A 16,129-nucleotide genomic window follows, 5' to 3' on the forward strand; every position below is an offset into this window, starting at 1 on the left:
TTTCTTTTTTTTTCTCCCATGCGTTAATACACAGAGATTACAAAGTTTAAAAAATAAAAATAAAACACAACCAGGGGACACATGGAATACGCAGCGTTTTGGTGTGTGAATACGCTGCATATTCCCATATGCCCTTAACGGGTAAAAAAAATGCAATCTGTAATGAAAATCTCTCTTGAGATACATATATAATGGAAGAAATACTTTATTATTCTGTTTTCGCTGCAGGGGATAGAAAGAGTTACTTTAATTTGGGGAATCGGAGGGGGAAGAGGTTTTGATTATGATAAAAGCAGGGATTATTACCAGTCTTCAGTATTTGTACAGTATGTGCTCTTGACTACACATAATTTGATGTTCCACCATTAGTGCAGGAAATAACTGTATTACAGGCATACAAATAACATAACGGGAGTCTCTTGAACACAGCATTAGCACACAGTACATGCAAGGTCAGTCTCACAACTGCGACGGAACCTCCAGGTTCTGTCAGAGATCTGGCTGAGAATGCGCTGCATGCTGAGCTTTTCCTTCCGTCCAAAGCTGGGTGGCTGGGCAGAAAGCGGCTGGACCCCATTATAGTAAATCAGGTCTGCCTGGCGCTGTTTGGTTCTATCCAGAGAGGGAACAAACAGCTGTGGGGGATTCCCCTTTCCTGCTCCCCTTTCCAGAGCATGAAAGCGGAATGCGTGCCACAAATGCACCATCACCCTAAAAAAAAAAAAAAGTTTACACAAGGAGGTACAGTCCTGATGCCAATAAGGATACCCAACACATATTTAGAAAATTATTCACTGCGCACACACAATCTAAATACACACATACTCATGGCTACAAATTCCTAAACATTCAAACATGACAAATCCTCTTGGGATAGAAAAGTGGAGGACTCAGGGGCGTAACTATAGGGGATGCGGTTGCACCCGGACCCAGAAACCTTAGGGGGCCCATAAGGCCTCTCTTCTCCATATAGAGAGCCTAGTAGTATGAATAAAGCATTATAGTTGGGGGCCCTGTTACAGATTTTGCATTGGGGCCCTAAATCTTCAACTTACGCCTCTGGGTATGGTTATAGATGCAATGCAAAAAACAAACCCAATGAGGTAGAAAGCAATTTTCCCCATTTATTGGGGGGGCATGGGGGTGTGGGGGATTCGATTCCTTCCTGGCTCCAATCTGGCAATCAGAATAACGCTTAAATCAGCGACCCTTCTGAAGTAATCTGTGACTATAACATAATATTTTTACACTCAAGAAAGGCGTCGAATTTGCCACCCCCACGTCCTCAGGCAGGGAGTTCCATAGCCTCACTGCTCTTCCAGTAAAGAACCCCCTTCTATGTTGGTGTAGAAACCTTCTTTCCTCTACACACAGAGGATGCCTCCTTGTTACAGTCACAGTCCTGGGTATAAATAGTTGATGGGAGAGATCTCTGTATTGTTCCTGATAGACTTCTAAACAGTTATTAGGCTGCCCCTTTGCCATCTTTTTTTTCAAAACTAATTGACCCCAATTTTCATAACCTCTCTGGGTGTTGTAGTCCGCCCATTCCATTTATTAAGTAGCCCCCTGCCCTCCAAACTCCACATTTCGTGTCCTATAAAGCAACATAACTTAGTATATGGTGCTCATCAGAAGTGACAGGTTCCCTTTAAAGATACAATCTTCCTTGTTCGATAGATACAAAACCTCTTCGAAAAGCTATTAGTATTTGGAAGATTGGCTGAATTCTATGAACTGACTCACTCGTAAGAACATGTGGATTGCATAGGGCAAGTATGGCCAAAAATGACACATATTATATAGCTCTTCCCATTATATAAATCTAGCAAGAAGCTGCCATTAGGAAATGAAAAGCGATGTCCCTGATCAAAATAAAAAGGGAGCATTGCAGATTGCCTCTTACATAAACACCCATTCTTTTTTTTATTGCTTAAGTCTTTGCGGTAGTCAATTTAATTCCTTAAATAGGCCCTTGAATCCCACAGCCTTGCAGCAGCGGTTGTTAGTGTGCAGTTTTATAGCTTGTCTGCCCTATAGGATGAAGGAGGGTTTAAATTTAATTATGTGAGATTACGCAGAGCGGGACAGCAGGATTCAACCCTCCCACACATGCCAGCGGCAGGCGGGTAACTCAATCTATGTGAACCAGTAGACAAAACCTACTTCCTAACTTCTTACCTGGGTACATCTGCTAGATAGTGACAGCGTTACGTAGTACACTATGGTACAATAAAAGCCCAGCTCTCTAGTAGCCAGTAAAGGGGATCTGAGAGCAGAAAAGGGGGTCATCTATTTTTAAAGGTGCACATGCCATTCATTCATAGAGAGAAAATCGTTAAAATGCTACCAGATTTCTGAGATTGACAATTACCCAATGGAGAGTAGCTACAAAGTCTCTCACTCTGGACCCAGTGTATCCTTGCATTACACAGCGTAATTATTGACTGCAATGGCAACGCTGTAATGCTTAATTTTCCTTATGTAACTGCGATGACCAAAACAGCTGAGCTATGCAGTTTCCATAAATCCCATAAAAGTCAATGGGAGTTATGAAAAAAGCACAGCACAGACCCTTTGGTAAGACACATGAAGTTCAGCTCTGTGGACCACTCATTTCTCTTAATCCTCTTTGAGATGTTTCTACACCTAGATCAGAGTCACTTGTGGTCAATTTAGTTGATTGTACATAATTTTAAAAAAAGACACCCGCTGTCTATATAAGGTCTCACAGCTCACAATGCATATAAGAGACAAAACCAAGCCATGAGGAAGAAAGAACTGCCAACAGAGCTCAGGAGATAGGATTGTTAGGAGGAACAAATCTAGAGAAGGATACAAAAAAAATCTGCTCCACTGAAAGTTCCCAAGAACACAGTGGCCTCCATAATTCTTAAATGGAAGAAGTTTGGAACAGCTAGGACTCTTCCTAGAGCTGTTGACCCACCAAGCTATGTAGTTAGGGAGAAGGGCTTTGGTAACAAAGGCGATCAAGTACCCAATGGTCACTCTAGCTGAGCTCCAAAGATCCAGTGTGCAGATGGGAGAAACTTCCAGAAGGTCAACCTTCCTTGCAGCCTCCACCAATCTGGGCATTATGGCAGAGGGGCCAGAAAGAAACTTCTCCTTAGCAAAACGCATGAAAGCCTTCCTGGAGTTTACCAAAAAGCACCTAGAGGACTCTGACTGTGAGAAACGAGATTGTCTGGTCTGATGAAACCAAGATTGTGGGCGTGTTTTTCAGCAGCTGAGACAGACTGGTCAGGTTTATGGAAAGTTGAATGCAGCAAAGTACAGCGATATTTTAAATGAAAACCTGATTCAGAGCACAACGGACCTCAGACTGGGCAGAAGGTTCACCTTCCAATAAGGCTATGACCCTATGCACACAGCAAAAACAACACAGGGGGCTTAGGGACAACCCTGTAAATGCCCTAAAGTGGCACAGCCAGAGCAATGACTTGAACCCAAACAAACATTTCTGGAGAGACCTGAAAATAGTTGTCCCCAGAAGATGTTCATCCAACCTAAAGCTTGAGAGGATCTGCAGAGAAGAATAGCAGAATGCTATAGCAGATCCGGCCGCGAAGAAGGGAAGAACCACATCGTCCGGAGCAGGCGAGTTTTAATTCTGGTACGGGTCTCCCGCGGATCCGGACGGCTTTCATAAGCTTCAATTGAAGCCTGCGGGAGCAGTCCCCGCGGGAGACTCCCACTAAACTGGAGCATGTCCGGATTTTTTCCCGCACGCAGATCCGCACCTGACGGGAAAAATGACATCCGCAGGTATTTAACTACCTACGGGTGTCCAATGCATCCCTATGGGGCGCGGATTCACGTGCGGGAGAAACGCTGAGGATTTTAACCCCGTGGACATGAGGCCTTATAATAATTTTTCTATTAAGTTAAAGGGGTTCTGACATAAAAAAAAAATGTATGCTTTAACAGCCGTTGTTCCCTGGTCTGCCTAATGGACAGACGGAACCCACGATTTTTGGCTGTTAAAACATAAAAACATGATACTTACCTAATTCTTACCTTGTGTTCTGTTGTTGTCATCGGGGAGGTCATCTCCCAGCAGGCTCTCTTCTTCCTGCACCAAGGTCCTGCAAAAATGCTGCCATGCTAGCGCTGTAACATGGCAGCATTACAATGGGATAGTGTAATGCAACAAAGTAATGTAAGGCTTACCGTAAGGTCCCCTGCTTACAGATGCCGCCCGAACTCTCAGCTTCCTGTTGGCCGCTGCCCCACGCTTCTGCTCTATTGCTGTTGCTCTCCCGCTGCCAGCTCCACGCTTGCGCTCCTCCGCCGGCACTGTCAGATTCCTGGCGGCTGGTCCTCCAGTGAGAGCTTGAGTGCGCTTCTCCGCCGCCGCCGGGAAATTCCGCAGAGGTGGAGGGAGGAAGGCCGCCGCCGTGCTCTTCTGCACTATGCGGCCGGCCAATAACAGTGTCTGTCACCCCGGCCCCTCTCTCAATAATACCGGGATTGTGCGCATGCGCAGTGGAGAGGTGCCCTCTGACAGTAGTCAGGACGGGCCAAGTCTCCACTGCGCACGCGCAGAATCTCCGAGTTCAGCCAGGATGGACGGGGCGCCCACAGCAAGCACTGCTTGTGACGTGCTTGCTGTGGGCGGCCCGTCCGTTCACCTCGGAAGTGGCTGACGGATGGAGCAGAGCAGGAAGCGGTCATTTTGACCGCTCCTGCTCTGCTTCTACAAGCCGCAGATGAAGATGCCAGATGGAGGGGACATGCCTGGCGATCGGTCCTGGCCAGGCAAGGTGAGTAAATTTTTTTTTTTTTTTCATGTCAGAACCCCTTCAACGGTTTATACATTTTCATAATTGGAGAATATTGATGACCTATGTGCTACCAGCACCCAGATGAACCAGTGGAAGTTTTCTCTCTCTCCTGCCAATCTAACGTTACTTATGTAATATTGCATTTGGGGCATTATCCTCCTATTTATCTGTTCGATTTGTTTTTCTTTTATCTTGTCTTGCTCCTTCTGTCCTCTTCCCCAATCTCCCCCTGAATGGGTACAAGGATGGGTCTGTTCCTAAGGAAGATTACAGGGCGCTCTTATTTTAATTCTCTGCCTTTAACCCCTTAGTGACCAAGCCTGTTTGCGCCTTAATGACCAGGCCAAATTTTGGAAATCTGACATGTGTACTTTAACATAGAATAACTCCATAAAGGTTTTGCATATCCAAGTGATTCTGACATTGTTTTTTCGCCACATGTTGTACTTCATTTAGGTGGTGAAAATAGTCCGATATAATTTGTGTATATTTATTAAAAGTGCCAATATTGGGAAAATTTTGAAAAAAATATCGTTTTTTCACATTTTCAATTGTAAGATATCAAATATGTGCAAGCATACTGTACAAACTTTTGCTAAGATATATATTTCCATCTATTTACTTTATCCTGGATGCACATTTGAAAAACTTTCGTGTCTTTTTTTAACCATTTAGGAGACGTACAAATTTAACATTACTTTTCAGCATTTTGAGGAACACTTTATTTTCCTGCACCAAGCCAAGATAGCAAAGGCTCATAGGTGTCAGAATAATAGATACCCCCACAAACGACCCTATTTTAAAAACTACACCCCTTAGTGTATTCACTGAGGGGTGTCATGAGTATTTTGACCCCACAGTTTTTTTTCAGGAATTAATTCAATTTAGAGGAGAAAAATTAAAATGTCATATTTTTAAAAAAGTCATTTTAAAGACATATTTTTTTCTCTAGTTTACATGAAAATGAGGATTTACACCCCAAAATGGATCCCCCTGTTTGTCCTGTGTTCAACAATATACCCAATGTGGCCCTAATCTTATATCTGAGTGCACAACGGGGCCCAAAATGAAAGGAGTAGTCAGTGTCTTTCAGAACAGAAATTTTGCTTGAAGGCGTTTTAGGCCCCATAGCACACATGTAGAGTTCTTGAGCGCCCAAAACCATAGAAAACCCCCACAAATGACCCCATTTTGAAAACTACACCCCTTAACAAATTTATCTAGGGGTGTACTGCCCATTTTGACCCCACAGTTTTTGAATGAATTCAAGCAAAGCAAAAGGAAAAATTGTGATTTTCGTTTTTTGGGGCAATTCTGTCATTTTAAAAACAGCTTTTTTTGTACAGCACACATATAAATGAAGACTTGCACCCCAAAATGGATACCCGTTTGTCCTGTGCTCAGAAACATACCCATTGTGGCCCTAATCCTCTGTCTGGATGCACAACGGGGCCCAAAATGAATGGAGTAATCGGTGACTTTCAGAACATAGATTTTGCTTGAAGTCCTTTTAGGCCCCATAGCACACATGTAGAGTTCTTGAGCGCCCAAAACCATAGAAAACCCCCACAAGTGACCCCATTTTGAAAACTAGACCCCTTAACGAATTTATCTAGGAGTGTACTACCTATTTTGATGCCACAGTTTTTGAATTAATTCAAGCAAAGCAAAAGGAAAAAATTGTGATTTTCATTTTTTTGGCAATTCAGTCACTTTTAAAACAGCTTTTTTTGTACAGCAGACATGTGAATGAAGACTTGCACCCCAAAATGGATACCCCTGTTTGTGTTTTTTTTTAGAAACATACCCATTGTGGCCCTTATCTTATATCTGGATGCACAACAGGGCCCAAAATGAAAGCAGCAGTCGGTGGCTTTTAGAACATAAATTTTGCTTGAAGTCCTTTTAGGCTCCATTGCCCACATGTAGAGTTCTTGAGCGCCCAAAACAATAGAGAACCCCCACAAATGACCTCATTTTGAACACTAGACCCCTTAACGCGTTCATCTAGGGGTGTATTGTGTATTTCAACCCTACAGTTTTTGAATAGATCTAAGCAAAGCAGTAGGAAAAAATTACGATTTTAATGTTTTGGGCAATTGCATCAAATTTAAAAACAGGTTTTTTTTTGTACAGCACACATATAAATGAAGACTTTCACCCCAAAATGGATACCCCTGTTTGTCCTGTGTTCAGAAACATACCCATTGTGGCCCTAATCTACTTACAGGACACATGGCTAGGCCTATAATGAAAGGAACACCCGTTGGATTTCACGGTACAACTGAATAAATTCCAGGCCCCATTGCCCACTTGTAGAGCCATTGAGCGGCTAAACCGATAAGGAACCCCCCTCAAATGACCCCATTTTGAGAACTAGACCCCTTAACGAATTCATCTAGGGGTGTACTGCGTATTTTGACCCCAAAGTATTTGAAGGAATCTAAGCAAAGCAGAAGGAGAAAATTTTTTGTCAATTTTGTTAATTTAAAAACAGTTCTATTTTGTACAGTGTACATAGGAATGAATACGTTCACCCCAAAATGGATACCCCTGTTTGTCCCGAGTTCAGAAACATACCCATTGTGGCCCTAATCTACTTACAGGGCCCATGGCAAGGCCTATAATGGAGGGAACACCCGTTGGATTGCAGGGCACAACTGAATAAATTCAAGGCCCCATTGCTGATTTGTACGGAATAAAAATTGACTCCCTAAAAATATCCCCCCCCTCCCCCACCCTACACACACTCTGCTTCCTTTTCGGCTTAATCCAAATCTTAGATAAAAGTAATAATATGAACTGTGTGGTATTTCCGAAGACAGGGGTAATTACGGAGGCTGGTTGGAATGGGCATATGGGGCAATAAAACGGGTATCCCCCCCTCCTCTCATGCTTTTTGGGGGTCATTTCTTGACCTCAGTGGCGGGTATGGGGTGTAAAAAGTAGCATTTCGTGAGTCTTCGTAAGCTTGCGGAGGTCTCGCACAGAAGGCGCTTAACAAGCTGCTCCTGTAACTGCAGGAATGCAAGCGTTCCCGGGGCTTCTTGTAAAATCCGTATTACAGGTAGCGGTCTGAATAACGCCGGGCTCACGCAGCCGTAGGAGGAATCCGCTTGCGGAGGCCTGCAGCAGATCCCATCTGTGAGCCGGCTGTGACCCTGCGTACGGCCGCGTAATGTACTGCGCATAACTGCCTACTCACACAGGCGGTCATGCGCAGTACAAATTTTTGTTTGTTTGTTTGTATTTCCCGCACCGTCGCTTAGCGATGACGCGGGTACCCGCAGCTCGTATACAACGTAGTTGCGTATGGGCAGCGGGTATATCCACGACCATGGAGCACAATAGGCTCTATGTTGCAGATATCCGCGGTAAAATAGAACCTGCTGCGTTCTCTTTTCTGCGAGTGGATTACACAATTCCAACCCACTAATGTGAGCGGAATTGTGTAATCCAATGCGATTGATCTGCCTAATACCGCGGATCAGACGCATGCGGAATCCGTTATTCCTATCCAGTCATGTGAGACTGACCTATGTTAGATCGCTACTTTTTTATTAGGTGACTGGGGACCACTCAATGAGGCCACCCGTCACTGCTTCAGGCTCTCGGCGACCGTTGGTCGCTGAGAGCAAGGAGATTTAAAGTTTCCTGGGCTCCCCGACTCCTGCGCATGTGTCCGGCATTTTGCCGGCGGTCGCATGTGCAGAATCCGGGTAAGTTCACGGAAGAGGATCGCGTTGGGGTGCAAATACGGAGGCCTCCGGTAAAAAGTTTCATCTCCTCTCACCGATCGCATCGGTGAGGGGAGATGAAACTTCAATTTTTTTTTTAACTTTTACGTGACCGCCATTATCCATTGGATAATGGCGAACACGTGACCAGGAACGGCTCACCGCGGCCCCCCGTGACATCTCCAGGCTCTTGGCTACATTTTGTAGCCAGGAGCAGGGAGAATATTAATTATCCTGGCAATCCACAGCTTTTGTGCATGCGTCCGCCATTTTGCGACGGGCGTGTGCGCAGAAGCTGGGGTAAGGTCCTCGGATAAATCCGGGGGCCTTATGTACGTACTTTCATCCTCCCTCACGGATCATCTCACGGATATGATCCGTGAGGGGAGATGAAACATACGCTTTTTATCCTTTTTTACACTTTTTTTTTTACTTTACATGATCACTGTTATCCATTGGGTAACAGGTGATCATGTCCCCGGTATAAGCTCTCTGCTCCTGGCTACATATGGCAGCCAGGAGCAGAGGGATTTTGAATTTCCCGGGGCTCGAGCCCCTCTGTGCACGCGCCCGATGTCAATCATCGGGCGCGCATGCGCAGAGGGGGACTTCGGCTCCCGGAACACCGGGGACATCGGCCGACTTGAGGTGAGTATTTTCACCTCCCCTCATGGATCGGATCCATGAGGGGAGGTGAAACTTGTACTTTTTTTTTAACTTTTGTAAACGTTTTCATGGATAGCGGCGATCACGGGGCCAGGGACCGCTCACCGGTAACCTCTCCTGGTTCCCGGCTACCTTCAGGAGCCGGGAGCCAGGAGATCTTGAATTTGCCAGGGGCACCCGGGCTTCTGCGCATGCGCGTCTGGCGTGCATGCGCAGCAGAGCGGCGGTGGGTCCGGGAGGACTCTGTCACAGCAGAAGACCCCGGAGAAGGTGGGTGAGTAATTTCTGCTGCCCTGATGAATAGCGCTGATCGCAATGCCGGTCCCCGCAGCCCGAGATGACAGCTCCATGCTGTCGGCTACCTACGGGCACCGACAGCATGGAGCTATCACGTCCAGTGCCCACAGGGCTTTATTCTCTGTAGGACGCATGTTTTTACGTCCTCAGAGAATAAAGCCCACTTGGGCAGGACGTTAAAAAACACTATGGGCTGGTCGTTAAGGGGTTAAGCTTAAAACTGCTACCGAATTACTCATTTCAACGTGGCAATTAAATAGGTGTCCCTTATTTACAATAATGTCCAGGGCTTTAACTGCCCTATCAAGAGACAGAAGGCCTTTGAATACTATCAGAAACCTTATGCTGATGTGGATTTCCTCCATGAGACGCACTGTAAGGCCACCTCCATCTCACAGCGGGATGCGGACCCGTGCCCCTGCAGAGTCCTGCGGCTCACCCGCTCCCGGCGTCTTCATTCTCTGCTATGCGCTGGCTACTGGCGCATGCGCAGAGCGGAGCTGGCCCGTCACCACTGACATTTCTGTGCATGCCTCTGCGAGACCTGCACAGAAATAGAACATGCCGCGATAGGCTTTCCACGTGTGATTTCATGCGGACAAATCACGGCCGTCTGTCTAGGATTGCGTTTTCTAATCCCGCCGCAGAATTTCCGCCCGTGTGCAGGGGGCCTTAGGAGAATTTCTATGTTTACCAAGGAGAAGACAATCTCAGATCTCGTGTAGAAGCATGGACCCTTAGGAGAAATACAAATCACACCAGTCTGTTGCGATATCAAATGATTTCTAATGTATTTAAAGTTGTTTATATATCATAAATGACATCACAGGAAATGTATATACCTCCAAAACTAAAAGGAATACATGATAGGCTAAAACCAAAATGATTAATATTAGTTACACCTTTTAAAGGTGTAACTACAAAGAAACAGTTATTATTTAATCAGGAAGGAATCCAAGGGAGGGAGTCTGAGGGACTATCTTATCTTTTGTCTTACCCAGTACCACTCACTGGTATATAGAAATGGTAACATTTAACCCCTTCACTACTTATACTAGCAGGATGCTATATCTTTCTAATCTACAATCCAATAGCAAAAGCAATTAACTGATATAGTGATCTACAATTTTCTTAACATGCATTTTTTCTCTTACTCCATCCCGGCTTTCTTCCACCGAACTTAAAGGGGTTGTCCCGCGAAACAAAGTGGGGGTATACACTTCTGTATGGCCATATTAATGCACTTTGTAATGTACATTGTGCATTAATTATGAGCCATACAGAAGTTATTCACTTACCTGTTCCCTTGCTGGCGTCCTGGTCTCCATGGTGCCGTCTAATTTTCAGCGTCTAATCGCCCGATTAGACGCGCTTGCGCAGTCCGGTCTTCTTCCTTTCTGAATGGGGCCGCTCGTGCCGGAGAGCGGCTCCTCGTAGCTCCGCCCCGTCACGTGTGCCGATTCCAGCCAATCAGGAGGCTGGAATCGGCAATGGACCGCACGGTGCACCGCGGGTGAAGATCCCGGCAACCATCTTACTTAGGTAAGTAAGAAGTCGCCGGAGCGCGGGGATTCGGGTAAGTACTGGCCGTTTTTTTTTTTTTACTCCTGCATCGGGTTTGTCTCGCGCCGAACGGGGGGGCTATTGAAAAAGAAAAAACCCCGTTTCGGCGCGGGACAACCCCTTTAACCAACATATTGTGGCTTCAGCACACGAGAGGAGGGGTGTGGGTCTCCAGGCAAACACCCTTCTCTCCACAAGAGATCTATCCAGACTCAGAGTTGGTTCATATTAATTTCTGGCGCATTAAACGGATCCCCAACTACTCGTATTAACTTATATGCCCCTAAAGCCCCATTTACACGCAACAATTGTTGTTTGAACGAACAAATTAACTACTTTTTTGCATCCAAATGTTAAGCGTTTACATGTAAAGATAATCGTTTGAAATCCTCACCATTTCCCTCATTAGCTATATAAACACTGTATATGTTTGCTCAGGTGGGCGGGTGTACATGTGAAGAATCTCTAGGCAGGAGGTTTTTAATTAGTGCGAAAAAAATGCACTGTCTACTGCCACAAGAGTCATTGTGTCTAGCTGGGCAAACAATCACCCCTCCCCTCAAGTCATTTGAAAGACTGGACAAATGCAGTTTAAACCCAACAACAAGCGAACGAACGACTATTCTTGTGCAGGCTGAAACTCACAGATAAACGATAAGTGAACAAATAGTCCGCAATAGCTTTGCGTTTACACGTAACGATTATCGCTTACTTTCACTCGTTTGAACGAATTCTGAGCGATAATCGTTACGTGTAAATGAGCCCTTACTCTAGGCAGATTTCCTTCTTGCAAGATCTATTGACTACATGGCTCCTGTGGTTTGAGGGCCCGGTGTTAGTAGGAGGGGACAATATAGCTCTGGACATTTCAATTGACAGATGCAATTATGATGTATCTAAGCTTATACCCCCTCTTTATCCAGACAGTTTCAACCTCGTGGACATATGGCGGAATGATCACCCTACAGTTTGAGATTTTACATTCTATTCGGTGGCACATAATGTGTACACAAGAATTGATCAGGGTTTTTAATCAAAACAGGAATTTTAGCCTGGTTTACGTTAAGATTAAATTTGTTTCCCTTTGGTCTGACTATTCCCCATATTGGATTTCATTTGTAGAGCTTGTTAATTACCCCGCTACGGAACACTGGCCACTGAATCAGTCCCTCCTCAAAGAATCAACATATATAAAGGAGGTAGTGGAGGGGAAACATTCAGTTGGGCTCTAAAGCAAAAGCGTTATGGGTATCCGAATTAAAAAGGAAAAAGGAGGCTATTTCTCCTTACTACCCAACCTGTCCCTTGATCTTTTTCTGGAAATCTCTAAAGCACGCGTAGAATTGAATTTATATCTCCCTACCCTCGCACATCGCCTAATGGCCCTTTTACATGGGATGCATCATTCAGAATCATTCCCGCCGGAATTTGAACGATAAGTCGGCCCATGTAAATTCATGCAGAAAACTGAATGGTGAGCTGTTCAGAGTAAACAGCAGTTGTTAGTTCTGAAGGACTGTCTGTTTACTGTGAATGGCAGCAGTGGCGGAAGAACGCTCCCCGATCCACTTCGCCGCGATGCCAGCAATACTCTATCCTGTATAATAGCACAGACGCAAGCATCACTGGGATGAGCTGGCGGACATGGTTTGCCCGACAATTCTTCCTGTGTAAATGAACTATTACTCCTTGACCTTTCCTATCAGCCTTCTCTAAACTATGCCTCCCAACCGGTGTCCTCAATCAAAATCCAATTGACATTGTAACATTGAATGCTATCCAGCTCAGCCTATTTCCACCCTCCCTTGTTGATCTAGAGCAGTTGTGGCGAACCTATAGCACGCGTGCCAGAGGCGGCACTCAGAGCCCTCCCTGCTGGCACACGTCACCATCGACCGCTCACTACATTAGTGAATGCCTGCAGGGGTAGCGGCTCCCCTGTCGGCATTCAGTCATCAGTGCACTGCCATCAGCGCTGCTATCTGTGCTGATCCTGGCCCACACTGACGTCAGTGTGCAGCCGGGATCCTTCTCCCCCGTTCACCGACGTCTCCTACTTGGTTCCACGAGAGCAGGGGGAGGAGGCATCAGTGTGACGTCAGTGTGCACCAGCGATCAGACAGAAGAGGAGCTGCGCTTCCACGGGGAGGAGGGGTAAGTATGTGGGTCTCAAGGGGAGTGCATTATTACTGCTGGGGGGGGACCGCTGGAGGGGGGGGGGGCACTATTATTACTGCTTGGGGGCTGCTCTGGGGGGGGGGTGTCACTATTATTACTGCTGGGGGGGCTGTTCTGGGGGTGGTCACTATTATTACTGCTGGGGGGCTGTTCTGGGGGTGGTCACTATTATTACTGCTGGGGGGCTGTTCTGGGGGTGTCACTATTATTACTGCTGGGGGGCTGTTCTGGGGGTGTCACTTATTACTGCTGGGGGGCTGTTCTGGGGGTGTCACTATTATTACTGCTGGGGGGGCTGCTCTGGGGGGTGTCACTATTATTACTGCTGGGGGGGCTGCTCTGGGGGGTGTCACTATTATTACTGCTGGGGGTGTCACTATTATTACTGCTGGGGGGCTGCTCTGGGGGGTGTCACTTACTGCTGGGGGGGCTGCTCTGGGGGGGGGTGTCACTTATTACTGCTGGGGGGGGGGCTGCTCTTGGGGGGGGGGGTCACTATTATTACTGCTGGGGGGGGCTGCTCTGGGGGGGGGGTGTCACTATTATTACTGCTGGGGGGGGGCTGCTCTGGGGGGGGGTGTCACTATTATTACTGCTGGGGGGTAATATTGCGGTGGCCATCTTGGATTGCCAAAGTAGGACCTGGAACCAGTGGATCAGAGGGACAACACAACACAGAAGAACAATTAAAAAGGGATAATCTAACTACCACCCTGTCCTGTCCTGGGACAAAATTCTGTCCCAAAACAAGAAGTTTAATTGTGGCCCTTGGAACCAGTTCAATATCACGATGTGGCCCTAGATTTGGCTGGGAACTTTGCACTTAAGAAACTGCAAAGGAATATTGAAATAAGAGCCCTCCAGGAAAAGCTAATGCATTGCGTTAAATTGTATTCAAGTGGTACAGTTGAGATACAGTTTGTTTTTTTTAAAAACTGCATCGAAGATGCAAAAAAACTTGCATGTACTTTTACAGCAATTTGCCATAGTTTTTGATCAAGCGCAACGTGCGAGTATAGACTTATAAGTATAGACTTCTGCTAAGTGCCTAGCCTGAAAGGGAGGAGCATGACAAAAGATAGGAGTCATGCTCCACCCCTGAGGACCTGTTCTAGGCGTAACAGTGTACCCCCGTAGGCCTCCCTTACACATGCGTTTTTGTACAGCGTTTAGTGTTGCGCTAAACGCTGTACAACGCTCCCACTCATCTCAATGGGGCTGTTCACACAATGCTGAAAGCGTTGCATGTTCTATTCTTGTCCTTTTTTTCAGCTGTGTATGGGATGCGTTTTCAGCACTGCTAAAAGCACGGCACAAGTTTGTACTGCGTTTTTATAGCGTTAAACGCAGGTTGCTATGCCAGCAAGTCTGAAAAAAAAAGTTTCCAGCTTCCTCGGCTGCATTTTCCGCAATGCTGGAACGGCTGTCAAAATGCATGCCAACGCATAAAAATGCAAACGCCTGTGTGAGGGAGGCCTTATGCCTACAACAGAGCCTTAGGGTGATTTCCCCCAGAGTTCTACTGTATGGAAAAATGATTACATTATCAGTAATCTGTACTGACATAAATATTTTCTGAGGGTCCTGTCTCCTGCTGTCAGGCCCCCCACTAAACCACTATTGTGAAGTTACATTTTTCATAAGTTATTTTTCTATCTGTGGCATGTACTCTTCCTAGAGGAAAGGGTGGAACTATGAAGCTCTCAGGCGCTTGGTTGCCTCTGATGAACCAAGAAAGCACTGTGCAAGACATCTGGCACATGGCGACTTTGGTCACATGACACATTGCAAGCCCAAAGATCGCAGTGTTGCATTGCTATTTTGCAAGTAATGAAAGTGAATGTAGTTGGGTTGTGACCCACAAGTGACCACGATACTCAACAGAAAATACAACCCTGTTGGATTTCTGCACAACCACACATACTTTCATTAGTTATGACGTAGCCAGTGCAACACTGATCTAGGACTGTATGATCAGAGTCATCGTGTAGCGCTAGCCTTGAGGGCTATTTACAAGGCACAATAATCGTGCAAAATTCATTCAGACGAACCAAAATGTGCGATAATCATTACGTCTAAATGCAAAGCCATCAATTACTGTTTGTCGCTCACTTTCAACCAGCATAAAAATCATCGCTGCTTCGCTCACTTCTCACTGCGTCTAAACGCTTCCAGCTCAGTGTTTCCCGTAGACTAAATTTGAAGCGCTGAGTGAGAAGTCAGCGAGAAGTCAGCGGTGATCTGCCAGTCTAAAGACCCTGCATGATCGCCAACAACTAGCGGTGATGTCACCCGCTCGTGCAGATCGTTTAGCCGATAGTCCTCCCATGTAAATGGGGCATTATTCATTGTGTCTCCTATATCCATGCACTGCAGTGACAGAAGAAATCAGTCACACTTAAAGACACACAGATTTTACAATGGTTCTAGTAGCAAAGCCAAGTTTGTCTTTTAGCACAACTTCTGGTGATAATGACATTATCTTCTGCAGAGCTAACCACAAACAATGCAGTCTCGATGGCAAAGTCTGCTCTGCTACGTTGGTAGGTGTAATAATGAAAAATGATCTGGTAGAGGCAGAGTTAAAGTACAGTTGACAGCGCTCTCCTCGCCCCCACCTTACTGCGAGCATGTGTCTGTGTATTTGTCTCTCCCCTCCCTCAAGGGCTTCCTGCACGCCTCCTCTGAAGCTCAGCTCTTAAAAGCAGCTGCTGAGAGCCTCAGCAACACTCAGCACTGCTGAAGTCCTAGTAGTGGTAGTGACAGGGGCGGGAAGAAGGAAGGCAGGGAGGGAGGGTATTCCGTGTCCTTGTGTTCAGGGCAGTGCCAACAACTTTACTTCCCACTAAAAAGTGCACACAACTTTCCCTTGACCACTGTTCG

The 16,129-nt window shown here is 46.0% G+C and overlaps 1 protein-coding gene across 1 annotated transcript in view; it reads right to left on the reverse strand.

Annotated features, from left to right (window-relative positions):
* FANCM (FA complementation group M) overlaps window positions 1–16,129 on the reverse strand; it is a 133,363-nt gene that overhangs the window by 60,624 nt on the left and 56,610 nt on the right. The window lies entirely within an intron of this gene.

The sequence above is a fragment of the Eleutherodactylus coqui genome, chromosome 6 (assembly GCF_035609145.1).
Source record: "Eleutherodactylus coqui strain aEleCoq1 chromosome 6, aEleCoq1.hap1, whole genome shotgun sequence".
Classification (NCBI taxonomy): domain Eukaryota; kingdom Metazoa; phylum Chordata; class Amphibia; order Anura; family Eleutherodactylidae; genus Eleutherodactylus; species Eleutherodactylus coqui.